Source organism: Maniola hyperantus, chromosome 1, assembly GCF_902806685.2.
Source record: "Maniola hyperantus chromosome 1, iAphHyp1.2, whole genome shotgun sequence".
NCBI lineage: Eukaryota > Metazoa > Arthropoda > Insecta > Lepidoptera > Nymphalidae > Maniola > Maniola hyperantus.
In genome coordinates this window covers 4,994,561-5,009,071 of record NC_048536.1, presented here as the reverse complement: position 1 = coordinate 5,009,071, position 14,511 = coordinate 4,994,561, and the positions used below count along the sequence as shown (strand labels likewise).

At 38.3% G+C, this 14,511-nt stretch overlaps 2 long non-coding RNA genes across 2 annotated transcripts in view; one reads left to right on the top strand and one right to left on the bottom strand.

Moving 5' to 3' along the window:
- The window catches only part of LOC138403209 (uncharacterized), a 394,515-nt gene that overhangs the window by 185,762 nt on the left and 194,242 nt on the right, over positions 1–14,511 (bottom strand). The window lies entirely within an intron of this gene.
- On the top strand, positions 10,312–13,833 carry LOC138403014 (uncharacterized). The gene is made up of 3 exons (XR_011237317.1): positions 10,312–10,451; positions 12,021–12,201; positions 13,375–13,833. It is a non-coding gene; the product is annotated as an uncharacterized lncRNA (long non-coding RNA).

Sequence of the window (14,511 nt, the reverse complement as noted above, 5' to 3'; positions counted from 1 at the left end):
GGAACGGTTACCTACCTAAAAGTTGATAAGAAATTATCAATACCAGTTTTGGATGGTTGATCCAAAACTGGTATAGATAATTAACTTTTAGGTATAGGTAGGTACGTAACTTAAAGTTTTTACTTTTTGCTGTAATTATAAGTCCCGCAAATTGCTATTGCGCTAGAACCGTGTCTCATTACCATCGAAATGACGTCATTTTGACTACAGCCGAAATAAAAATATACCATTAGCTCGAAACTTCAGTCTAGTGCTGACGTCACTAAAATGGCGGCCACGCGTATTAGCAATTTGTGGAACTTATACCTTCTATCAAGATTGTACAAAGAGCAAGTAGCGGCACCTTATAGGCACACAATAAGCTGTTTACTGAAGAGCAAAACAATCACCAAGTTGGTGTCGATGTTTCACAACTGTCAAACAATGATTATAAATCGATTCAAGAGCTTCGCAAGATCAAAGGCTTTATTGAAATCCAAAGCCTATAAGTCAACGTTTATTGGCAGAATGGCGTGAATATCTTTATTAATCAGCTAATTGCTTATTATAAATTGCTAACACATGTTTCGGCGTGTTAATGAGGGCTGGCTTTGAAGGGAGCTAACGTGTTCATTTGCCGAGTACTTAATGTTACACGCAGTACGTGTGAGCTTGTAAGTTATACTTGAGGTCGTGCCAAGATTAACATTTACGCCTACCTGCTTTTCGAGGACCTTACCTTACCTGTACTTACTTTATGTACCAACTAGCTGATCCCCGCGGCTTCGCACGCGTAGATTTAAGTTTTTAAAGATCCCGTATAGCCTATGTCACTCAGGAATAATGTAGCTTTATACTGGTGAAAGAATTTTTAAAATCGGTTCAGTAGTTCCAAAGATAACCCCCTACAAACAAACTTAACGACATTACCTCTTTATATAATAGTATAGATATAATTAGTGAATGTACCGACTAAAATTTACACTTTTGTATTTATATTTTAAGCATGATTTGCTTCTCTTAGGCTAACGATGTTGACACATGGTTGACACATAGCAGCTGCTATGTGTCGTCGATTAACGTGACTGAAAATGTTGTCCATTGAATCAAGGAGGGTAGTTTCCTAGAAAACGTTTTTAATGGCGCTATCCTAGGAAACCAAAGCTTTAGCGTCTTATTTTTAGACACTGTTAGATGTACTTTATAAGTTTGCCTTTCTTTATTTCATCGATACTCAAACAATTAATTTAAATTGCTCGTTTAACAATTAATCGTTTGCTCGCTATCGCTACTAAAAAAAAAATTAACCGCAATTTTATCGTCACAATTAATTAAACGCTCAACGATATCATATTGTGTAGGTACAGTGTATCAGATACCTACTTTACGAATCCCAATACCACAGCGAACACGCATCCCCATAAAATCAATAGCGAAAGGAAATACAATTCAGTTTCACGGTGTCTGAAATAAACCATTCTTTGCATTGAAAAGGGGAATAATCTGCGTATAGCAGCGGGGGTTTAATCAGAAATCCGTGAATTGCTTTAAATGGAGGAAAACGCAGGAAGTATCCTTTGTGCCGGCAATTTCCCGCATGCGTGGGGCTAATGCGCTATCGGTGCGTGATGACTTCCTTAATTAATACGCAATATTGTCGCGACGTGCGACGCCTTCGTCTGCGCTGAGCTTTATATTCTAAACATTCTAGAGTTATTTGTGACTGAATGTAGATTGAATTATGCACATCTTTAAATCTTCAGAACTACGTTACGCTTTTATGTAGGTCCACTTGTGGATTGTATTGACAATATGTCAAGACTCTGTCACCAACGACAAGCGAATCGTAACTTAACAGTGACTTTTTGTCAGAAGTAACGAAGCCTACTTTAGAAATTTTGATTGACTACTTAAATGAGCCGAAATTAATAATAATCTATGTATCTGTAATCTGTAGATTAGCTACTTAGCAACATTGTTTTTGGTCTAAAGAGACCATAAGTAGGTATTCAATTTTGGACAAATATCTATTCTAACAACGTTGCTAGATCGACAGATCACAGGTAGAATTGATTTTATTTAGCGGCACCGTACCTACGAAAGTGCGCAATTTCGTCGTCATCCTCTCAATCGATGGACATCCGCATTCCGCAGACCACAGCAGAATTAGATCTCTTGTAGAGATTTCCACAGTTCACACTTCACAGGCCTTATGCCCAGTGGTTGCTTGATTTCGTCTATTCTCTTTACTTAGTAAGTAGATAGGGAGCTTCACAATCTTTGTAATTACTTATTCGTTTTTGTCTAGATTAAGTTAATTTCGCTTTAAACTAAGGGAAACGTGGGATACATCCGGCAATTTCTCGCATGCATAGACTAATGCGCCATCGGTGCGTAATGACTTCCCTAATGAATTCGCAATAATGTCGCGATTCGCGACGCCTTTACTTGCTGGAATATATCAAATAGACACGTTGTATGAACGAATTATGTCCGGGTTGTTATGGCATAGGTAAGTTTCGAATGTCAGAATGTTAGCACCTGAGGTTCGATATGAATTTTGAAGATAGTGTAGGACCATTGTTAAAAAAAGTAAAAACTTTTTAAAACAAGCTTTTATTTAAATTCTCTAAAAAGAATAAAATAAATTTTTCCTTTAAAACTTTTAGGTACATCATCTTCTTACGTCATTACACAATAATTTATATGATAAAAAAGCTTGTCGCGATTTTCGTACTTAGTTTGAAATTAAAAAGAATTAAAATCAATCAGATCAAGTTATTTAATTTACTTGTCTGCACAGGTACCTAAAACTTTGTAATATTTGTGGTTAGGTATTGAAGTCAGTTTTTTAGTAAAAAAAAATATTTCACAATTTTTAGTGGCCCCATGTATTAAAATATGCTATGCCTGGTTAAAAATTTACTGTTTACTAAGCTATTACACTGATCGCGAGCAATAGACCTACTCTTATCAGTTGCGGAGTTCAATTATTATCTATCTTCGAAGATGTTCATCAGATTTACCAAATTTATATGGGACCATCTAGGAAGTATACCTAACCTTTTAAAAAAAAAGAATTTTCCAAATCAGTCCAGGCGTCTTCGAGTAATCAGGGAACATACTTACATAAAAATAAAAGATTCCAACGAATTCAGAACCTCCTTTTGAAGTTGGTTAAAAAGTGATTGCAGTTCCGCGCGTTGCTGGAGAGAGAACTGCAAGTCAAATACGCACTCTCTTATAATTATTTTATCTTTTTTTTTTTTTAAAGAATATTAGCCATGTTAAATGACTAATATTCCCCTTTCCTCTCCAATTAAGCGTCAGGCTTGTGCTAGGAGTAGGTACGACAATAGTGCAACGGGCGGGGTTTGAACCGTCGACCTTTCGGTTTTCAGTCCACTCCTATACCGGTTGAGCTATTGAGGCTCTGATTGTATAATATGCTTTTTTCAGGAGCATACTTTTAATAGATTATTTAAACTTGTTAAAAGCAAGTCTAAAATTGACAGCGGCATTTTATTAGGTATTTGAATGAAACAGACGACCAAAAAAAATTGTGTACCCATGTTATAAACTGCAGATATCTACCATAAACTGAGGTGTCGTTCCAGAGTGATCCTTATAAGTCGTACATATTTGGTGAATTTGTCCCCGTGGGGGAACACCTGCCGTAAAGATAAGCCTCTGATGTTCGCAATATTCCCCTAAAATAACTTCTTACTGCCTCCGGTGCTAAGCAACGGTACCCTCTTCCGAGGAACTGCCGTCTTATGTACCTACTGGGCTATGTACTACGGATGCCTATTAGGAGATACCTATTATTGCGTATCGTAGGAAAGTTTAATTTATATTTTTTCTTCAGGGTTATGTAACGGTAGAAAATAGCCAAAATAAAAAATATTCTATTACAAACACAACACATTATTTTCTAGTAGGTATTTATATTTTTGAACATCTTATCATAGACTATAGGTAACAATTTCGACCAATTTCCAACTCCTCAAACCTGATGCTGCAGGGTTACTGCCCGTCTAATTTATCAAGATTCAGGAGGTATTCATAGTGAATTAATGTTGTAGGTACATAATAGGGTACATAATTGACCCTGACAGAAATGAGGTAAACCTGCTGAACAGGAACTTCATTAAGGTGGCATAGAAACACAAAGGACATCGTTGGCTCAGTGGTGAGCATTGTGGTCTTTTAATGGGAGGTCCTTGATTAAATTCTTGGTATAGGCAATTTGGAAATTTGTAATTTCTATACCTATTGACTCTGGTTTGGTCTGGTGGGAGGTTACGACCTTGGCAGGTTACCACCTTACCGGCAAAGTCGTGCTACTAAGCAATTTAGCGTATCGTAGGTATATACGATGCCACATATAATCCAACTAGCTTATGCTCGCGACTTCGTCCGCGTAGACTACAGAAATTTAAAACCCCTATTTCACCCCCTTAGGGATTGAATTTCCAAAAATCCTTTCTTAGCGGATGCCTACGTCATAATAGCTATCTGCATGCCAAATTTCAGCCCGGTCCGTTTAGTAGTTTGAGCTGTGCGTTGATAGATCAGTCAGTCAGTCAATCCTGTTATATATTTAATAATAAAAGGTATAAGTACCTATTTGCTTAATAAAAGGTCATCCTTCCAGGTTAACCTGCTTCCATCTTAGACTGCATAATCACGTACCACCACCAGGTGAGATCCCGCGGGAACTCTTCGAAAAGTAGCCTATATATCACTTTTTAATTACGTTTATATATCTATGTAAGAAACACGTCAATCCGTTGCTTCTTTGCGGCGTGATTGACGGACAAACAAACACGCTTTCCCATTCCATATATAATATGGAAAGTGATATTGGAGTTGATATCAAGATATCAACATCCAATAGCTAACTGCGTTCATTAGGTATCTGGAGAAGCGCCCGCATCGCAACTAACCAACTTTAGATTGCCACAATAATTATTTATTCCGCTCACTCACTAACTTGGGAACTATTCAATGTAGGAAACGCTATTTCTCCACGGTCAGATAAGACGTTTGATTCTCCCCATTTTCGCTCCGGACTTTAATTATGGCCTCTGGTTTTGTGTAAAATAGTTGGCGAGTAATTTAATCTGGGTATCTGTATGCGAGGTGGCGCGCTGCGACGGGGCATGGGAGCCAATAAGATGTAACTGCTCTGCGAAAAACGGAACAAAATCGGATACGGTCATCGACTAGGAAACTTGCCTTATCTAGATAGGTAGGTACGAATATAGAAAAAGAATCCGGAAAACTGAAAAAAAATATTAACGACTTTTACAGCTTTCTTCAGGTTTCCGGATTATTTTATTATGATACAGGTAGGTACCTATCTATTTAAATTTTACTTATATTTAAATAGATAGGTATATCATGGTAAGTACTTTTCAATCACCAAATATTTTGAATTGAGAATTTTTTTATTGAAAACAATTCTTTCAAAATGCCTTTATTTGTCCAATAAGTTGTAGGTAATATTCCAATTTCTAATAAAGTTCATTTGACGACTGATTTGACGTTTGAAAAATGGTCAAATAAATCTGTTTTTAAAAGTAGGAACATTAGTTATAGCAAAAAAAGTTTTAAAAGTAGTGATAACAAGAGTGATAATAAGTCTATGTTTAAAAGCGACAATCTTTGGAATAGGAATTCAACCAGTCAAAAATATTGCGTAGATACTTTGCTACTTACCTACTGGTTTTTTTACCCACCTACCCTAAATTAGAGCTTTGGTACGTTCTCAATAAGAAATGAAGCCTTTGATTAACACCCACTTTGTTGTTTATTTTAGACATTGCTTGCTTTAAACAACAGTCTATTAACTAGTCGGACTAACGTCGACTGGATACGTGAGTATAGCCGTAGAAATATACTATATTTAACAGTCTATTAACTCTAATTATATACGAAGTTATGAGCCGTTCCCAAAAAGGAATCCTCGACGGTGGCATTCAAGCGCAAAGCTTGTATTTTTATAAAGGACTACTCTTTCACGCTTTTCCCTAAATCAAAACTGCAAACATGTTTTGTTTACCTACTCAACCGCCCCCTTATTCCTTCAGTCGTTGAACTGCATAACTACACGAGGAGTGCCATATAGCATCGTAAAAAATAAGCGCACATCAGACTTGAGCATGTAATTCTAGCGGGTTCTTCCGGCCCGAACAAAGGAGAGAGGGTAAGAACACGAGTTACTCAACACCCGTACCTTACGCAGATTTGTTTCTCACCGTCTCATTGCCCGACAAATAAAAATAAACCTTAAAACTCAACTGATAGAAAACTTTTTTGTTAAACACAAAGTCGCGTCATCAAACATTTCGTGGCCGCGGAGAAGCAGGAAATTCGCGATAGTCAAATTGTAGTCTTACGGGCTTGCTGCTATTAAATTATTACATTTACAACTGTGTTACCGACTTATAAGACACTATTTGCATTACAACGAACGCGGGAGGGTCCTTGGGTACGGTAAGTACGTCACATGAGGACTGCGAAAGAAAAATGTACTTTTAACAACGCGAGGATTGTGAGTTGAGTAAAAAAAATAAGTTTCGCCATGGATGACACTTTAATACTTTTTAATAAGATAAATTGATTGTAACGTGACTTTAACACTACTTACTTAAGTTTAACTGGTTTATTTTCAAAATCTGGCCTATTTAAGGAGACGAGAGGATGAATGACGGGATCTCTAACTCTAAAGGCAACGGGTTGGAAGCACACATCGATCGGTATCGGGTTCGATTTTGGATAGGATTCAGATAAGGAAACGAAATTTCTAGGACCATGGATAAAATGTTATGGGGATGTAGGTAGAAGTGTAGCAGGACTCTACCATTGATAATTATGTAAGTACTATTTTTTTCGGGTTCCGTACCTCAAAAGGAAAAACGGAACCCTTATAGGATCACTTTGTTGTCTGTCTGTCTGTCTGTCAAGAAACCTAAAGGGTACTTCCCGTTAACCTAGAATCATGAAATTTGGCAGGTAGGTAGATCTTATAGCTGACATTTGGGGAAAAATCTGAAAACCGTGAATTTAGGGTTAGATCACACAAAAAAAATTAAATTGTGGTCATGAACTAATAATTAGTATTTTCAACTTTCGAAGTGAGTGACTATATCAAGTGGGGTATCATATGAAAGGTCTTCACCTGTACATTCTAAAACAGATTTTTCTTTATTTTTATGCATCATAGTTTTTGAATTATCGTGTCGAAAAAATACGACTGTAGTACCGAACCCTCATTGCGCGAGCCTGACTCGCACTTGGCCGGTTTTTTTAATAAAAATAGCGAGCAAACGAGCAAGCGGGTCACCTGATGTTAAGTGCTTACAGCCGCCCATGAACATTTGCAGCACCAGGAGAACCGCCATGCGATAATATTTAGGTACCTAAGGTACTTACTTCGTAAACTTTTTCTGTGCTCTACATTATCAATGTTTCATACTTGGTAGGTAGATACTCTGTGACACCTTATTCGATGATCTATTATTTACCTACGGTATTTAGTGTTCTGTAGCTAATTGTAAGAAGGTACCAATTAGGTATACCTATGAATAAATAGTACTTAATACTTATCTAGTGAAAATATTAAGTCATGATCAACCCATCACCGGCTCACTACAGAGCACAGGTCTCCTCTCAGAGTGAGAAGGGTTTTGGCCATAGTCTACCACGCTGGCCAAGTGCGGATTGGCAGACTTCACACACCTTTGACAACATTATGGAGAACTCTCAGGCATGCAGGTTTTCCTTCACCGTTAAAGCAAGTGATATTTTAATTACTTAAAAACGCACATAACTCCGAAAAGTTAGAGGTGCGTGCCCGGGATCGAACCACCGACCTCCGATTGGAAGGCGGAAGTCCTAACCACTAGGCTACCACAGCTTTTTTTGGGCTTGATATTGCTTATTCATTAACCAAAGAAAGAAGAAAAATATTGCTTTCTATAAGAGTGTGTATGTTTTTAACTATATTTTAACGACAATATTAAGTACTAAGTACCTATATGAAATAACTCTAAGTATAGGTACAGTAATATAAATACTTACAGCAAAATAATATTATAGCCGTCACCATAATTAATTCACGTAAAAAGCTATGCGAATGATTCTAAAGCCAATATAGGTACGATATCATTCCACCCATACGCTTCAGGCTTCGGCTTGCGTAAACTCGCCAGGCGATAGACACGCAAACACTCGTAAAAACTTCAGGTAAAAAACCCCAAGTGTGTGTACGATGCACGTGTGTGAAACACTGTTTTCCTCGGCCCTTCGTAGCTACTTGTAGGTAAGTAGCTATCCGATTCCTTTGTTCTAGCAGCTGATTGGAGCGGGGCCCGGAAATGCGTGTCACCCCACCCCCCCCATTGGTCCGCTTCATTTTCTTAGCGAGAGTGAGACGCAGCTAACTGAAGTGTGTAGTTAAGGATACGGATCTGTGTACGATGGGTAACGCGTCTTATATTTTCCTTGCTCACTATGTTTGCAGATTGAATATTTGGGGTTTCATAATAAGTATTATAAAACTGGAATATTCGTATGAAGTTTGATCGGTTGTTGTTTCGTTACTTGATATTTGGCGCAGGTGACTAAGTAATAGTTTTTTACCGCAGATATTTTATTAGCTGGTTTGGAGGTAGACTGATTTTGACTAAGGATTTTTGTTGATTGTACAGAAAGTAGATATACCTACCTTATTTGTACAGAGATATGGTATATAATCAATTCTGGAGGTGGACATAGGATTATTAACTAGCTAGGTCTAGAACTAATAATTCGATTCTGAATTTCTTTTCACTCATAGAATTAATAGGTATCTATTTTATCTCAGAGTGTTGTAGGCTATAGGTACACGATACCACAAAAAAACGTTTCGTTGACCTAGATGTTAACGAACGTTGCGTAAGTAGGCCACTCGGAGTCATTGCCGCGTCGTGCATTGGCCCGAGTTTTACAAGCTATACATTGCGGGTTTGTAATTGGTATTGGATTGTGTTTAGGTAGTATAACAATATCGCAAAGTTTTTGCTAGCGTTCTGGTTACACCCTGTAGGTATATCATCTTACCTGTAGTTAACCCTATCTAATAAGTATCTATACATAACAGACCTATGTTGATCGTAGGCAGCGATCGACTAACCGCCACTCTACCTGTCAGGCACAGGCTCCGACCACCGCAGCGACATTGTAAACAATGATTGATTGCACTCCACGCAAAATTAACACTTATTTATACCACCTTAAGGGGTTATAAGCAAAATTTCAGGTGAACTAGAAGATTTATATTAGTAAAGGAAAAGGGTTGGAAAGTTTACAAGATGATTTTACAGTACGCGGCAGAAAATAATGTACATCGGCCTTTAGAATGACATTTTGGCTTTGTAGAACGTTGTCTCTGTCACTCATACCTATGTGACATTTTGTCGGTCTCAACGACAAGGACAATGCACTACAAAGTACAAACCCGCTATCTCCTTCTAAAGGTCGATGTACATTGTTTTCTGCCGCGTACTGTATTTGCTTTACTTACTGTTTTCCTCAGCGGATTAGGAATTATAAGTACCTAGATCTGAAGGTATATCTATTTACCTAATATTCATCTTTCAGTTTTATCCTCTTATTACTGATGTCAGTTATTTAGCTGAACATACAGTCATCTGAATGAGCGGCCACTTAGACCGGTAAGACCACAAACCAGCTTCCTATGCAGAGACGGCCATCCCTAATGGCTAATAGGTATCTTTGTTCTGTAGTCTTCCCGTTCCCGACTTTATTTAATCTCAGGTTGTCTTATAAGTACCTAATTATTCACTTCTAATACACCAAGCCAAAGCACACCATTAGTTCGTCATACACTATACTATAAAATCTTAAGTACTATGTTACTAGAAAATTATGAAATACATGTTTATTATACGATATATTTATAATCCTTGTTTATAAGTCCGTTTTAAGATAATTTTGCGAGGCATTGCTTACTCTAATCTGATAGCTCTCTGTGTCTAAAGACTGAATATCAGAAGACCAAACAAATAGATAAATAAATTTTCTCGTAATTCTTTAAGATAATATTAAAAACATATGCGATCGATGTAATAAATAAGTAATTGTTGCGGCGTAAAACGAAACGCGCAACACACTCGTGGACCAAGCCGATTGGTCCACGTAGTTCGCTATGTACCTAAGTATGTGTCGTTGCTTTTAAAAACGTCAATACATTTTGTCTTTGTATTGTAATTTGTAAAACGAATATAAAAGTCAACTTGGAGCAGCACAATCACTTGTATCACACATTAACTGTGTTACGAACGTGTCTTACTTAGTATCGCTGTAGAATAATTAATTAATTATTGATTTAATTAAGTTTACCATAAAAAGTTTGTTAATTGATCCTACTATGTTCCGACCAGCTCTTGCAGTGATGGTGTTAGGTAAGTCTCAGTTAGACAATGACTGCGATTATCCCTGGTGGAAAGTCACAAGAAAGGTTTATGCTACAAAAACGAAAATAATTCTATTATTAAATTATTATTTTATAAAGTTTTCATTTTTTTTTCAAAAAAAATATTACCCATGTTTATAATAATAAATATTTTCCTTTACCTCCAACTAAGCGTAGGTATATACCTACAGCTTGTGCTAGGAGTAGGTATGACAATAGAGCGACGGGTGGGGTTTGAGCCCCCGATTTTCGGATTTCGGATTTCAGCCCGCTCCTATACCTACCTTTTGAGGCTCTAACAAAAAGTTTGCGCTACGAAAGTTAGAGATTTTTCTGTAATTACTAGCTTATGCTTGCGACTTCATCCGCGTGGACTACAAAAATTTCAAACCCCTATTTCACCCCCTTAGGGGTTGAATTTTCAAAAATCCTTTCTTAGCGGATACCTCCGTCATAATATAGCTATATGCATGCCAAATTTCAGCCCGATCCGTCCAGTTAAGCTGTGCGTTGATAGATCAGTCAGTCAGCTTTTCCTTTTATACATAGGTAGGTATAGATATTTTTGGACCTTCAAATTTTTACATAGTATTAAAAATGAAATACCTACCAACTATATTATTAGTCTAATGCTTTTTTATCTATATATAACTATTTGTTTGTTATACTTTCAATTTTATTAATTACTACCGTCCAGTAGTTTGAGCTGTGCGTTGAGTCAGTCATTCAGTCAGTCACTCAGCTTTTCCTTTTATATATTTAGATTTACATACCAAAAATAATTATTGTATAGGAATAAAAATATGAAGTCGACACTAGAAGAAAACGTCTCTCTAATTGACATTTCCAGCTCCTCCAGATTGTGAGTAATATCTTACATAACTCCGAAAAGTTAGAGGTGCGTGCCCGGGATTGAACCCCTGATCTCCCGAATAGAAGGCCGACGTCTTAACCACTAAGCTATCACCGCTAGGAATGGGTTTTTCGGCGCAGTCTTGTGTTTTTGGGGTTCCGTACCTCGAAAGGAATAACGGAACCCTTATAGGATCACTTTGTTGTCTGTCTGTCTGTCTGTTTGTCTGTCTGTCTGTCTGTCTGTCTGTCCGTCTGTCTGTCAAGAAACCTACAGGGTACTTCCCGTTGACCTAGAATCATGAAATTTGGCAGGTAGGTAGTTCTTATAGCTGACATTTGGGGAAAAATCTGAAAACGGTGAATTTGTGGTTACATCACACAAAAAAATTAAATTGTGGTCATGAATTAATAATTAGTATTTTCAATTTCCCGAGTAAATATCAAGTGGGGTATGCACAGGTGAAAGGTCTTCACCTGTGCATTCTAATACAGATTTTTATTTATTTTTATGCATCAAAGTTTTTGAATTATGGTGCAAAATGTCAAAAAAATACGATTGTGGTAAGTACGGAACTCTCGTTGCGCGAGCCTAACTCGCACTTGGCCGTTTTTTTTTTTCGTTTAAACTTCATGATGAACTTCTGCAAAATTATAATTGCACATAATTTCATCCACTAATATAATTAATAATTATTAATTTCAGTATTATCCGTGGCATACTCGGTATGTCAGCTAGGTTCGTGCCCGCTAAGAATTCTGGGTCAGGGTGGGGGATGCTTGCTGTCATGCGGACCCGATTCGTGTACCTCGCCGCAAATATGCTGTCCACTCACGTGCGGCGGCGCCGAGTGTGTGGACCCTCTCGGGTGATTTCGTCACACTAGGTGAGTCTCTGTAGTCACAGTAACGCGAGGTAGCCTGCGGACCCACGGTTCCGTGGAACTCGACGCTCATGTGCCGTTCCACCACGTGCGGCGGCTCCATGTGTGTGGACCCTATGACTCTGAGGGATTTCGTCACACTATAGGTGTCTCTGCGGTCACAGACACGCGAGGCGGCCTGCGGAGTGCGGACCCACGGTTCCGTGTAACTCGACGCAAATGTGTGGTCCCACCACGTGCGGCGGCTCAATGTGTGTGGACCCTACTGAGAGATTTCGTAACACTACAGGGTGTGGTCTTTGACGACCTCCCTGGCGCAGAGGTAAGCGCTGTGGTCTTATTATTGGGAGGTCCCAGCTTCGATTCCAGGCAGGGATTTGGAATTTTATAATTTCTAAATTGCTGGTCTGGTCTGGTGGGAGGCTTCGGCCGTGGCTAGTTACCACCCTACTGGCAAAGCCATGCCGCCAGGCGATTTAGCGTTCCGGTACGATGCCGTGTAAAAACCAAAGGGCATGGGTTTATTAAAAAACTGCTATACCCCTTCCAGGTTAGCCCGCTTTCGTCTTAGACTGCATCGTGACTTACCACCAGGTGAGATTGCTGTCAAGGGCTAACTTGTATCTGAATAAAATTAAATAAATCCCGCCGATCCCGCCGGATATCTACCTACTATCCCACCGCGACTGACTGACTGACTGATCTATCAACGCATTAAGTACGCACAGCTCAAACTGCTAGACGGATTGGGCTGAAATTTTGCATGCAGATTAAAGTATGATGTTATGCTAAGAAATAATTTTTGAAAATCAACTGTTAAGGGGGTAAAATAGGGGTTTGGTGTAATCCACGCGGACGAAGCTGCGGAGATTAAGCTAGTCCCGACTAAGTATTATATCCCGACTAATATTATAAAGGCGAAAGTTTGTATGTGTGTGTGTGTATGTTTGTTACTCCTTCACGCAAAAACTACTGGATGGATTTGGCTGAAATTTAGAATGAAGATAGATTATACCTAACCTGGATTAACACATGGCTACTTTTTATCCCGTAAAATCAAAGAGTTCTTGCGGGATTTTGAAAAACGTAAATCCACGCGGACGAAGTCGCGGGCATCAGCTAGTACATTATATGTATAGGTAAAGCATTAATTCAATTTATGTTTTCCAATTCCAGTGAAGCCAGGCGTCCGGCGTTCCCGCGAGGTGCATGGGTCTGTACCCGTAGTATAAGATTTTACGTCACACCAAACGTTACCTACTAGAACGAACGAACGAAGTCGAAACACAATAACATCAAAGTAAAATGGACCTAAATCGCCTTGAATTGAAGTCAAAAATTCAATGCTACTGATTTTTATTTCGCAATGTTTCCGCTTGGAGCGCTGGCTGTAGTTGTGTAGACAAACTTGAGCTTCCTTCCTTGAACAAGGAGTTTAAGATCCAGTTTACTATACCTAACGCGGAAGAATTTCGACTCTCGAATTCTAGCAACGTTTGGTGAGACGTAAAATCTTATACTACGGGTACTGAGCCCTCAAGTGCTGTCCCAACAGATGCGGCGCCCTAACCTGCCAGAGGCCGGACGTAGATGATGCGATATAGTTTTTTTTTAATAAAACATATTTTGGCATGACTTGGTAGTAACTCAGTAGATCAATTCAAAAACACCTGCATCAATTATTACAATCGCAATTATTGTGATTGGCTGAATTTATCGTATTCTTGTTGCAACAATGCATTGTAGTTAACTATATGTATAGGAGGTTTCCAGGCAACGTTCGAGAAAATTTTCATAGATGGCGCTGAATATATTACCACCACTAAAGACGAAAAATAATACCTATATCTATATCATTTAAATTTAAATCGGATGCGAAATTAATTGATTACTTCTATTATACTTAGTTCACAGATTTTGTGGAGAAGAAACGTAAGGAAAATTGCAGTGCAATCTTACTCTTCATCTATGTCATTGATTGACACGACTTAAACATTAAAGCATAGATCATATAGATATAGGTATTATTTTTCCTCTTTCGTGGCGACCTACGCGAAATATTCAAGAGACATCTATGAAAGTTTTATTGAAGCTGTCCCTGAAACTTCCTCATTAGTGAGCGAGTGTCGACCAGTCGGGGCTGATTGCGATCGTCACACTGTACTTACTGTACTGTACTGTCATTTTACTATTAATCGAGCCACAGATCTTTTATCCGACGCATTTAAATTAAAATGATCGCCAACCAAGACAGCTGATTTGAGGCCGCCATATTTTTATCGAGGTATCCTGAAAATATAATCATCGCAGTGT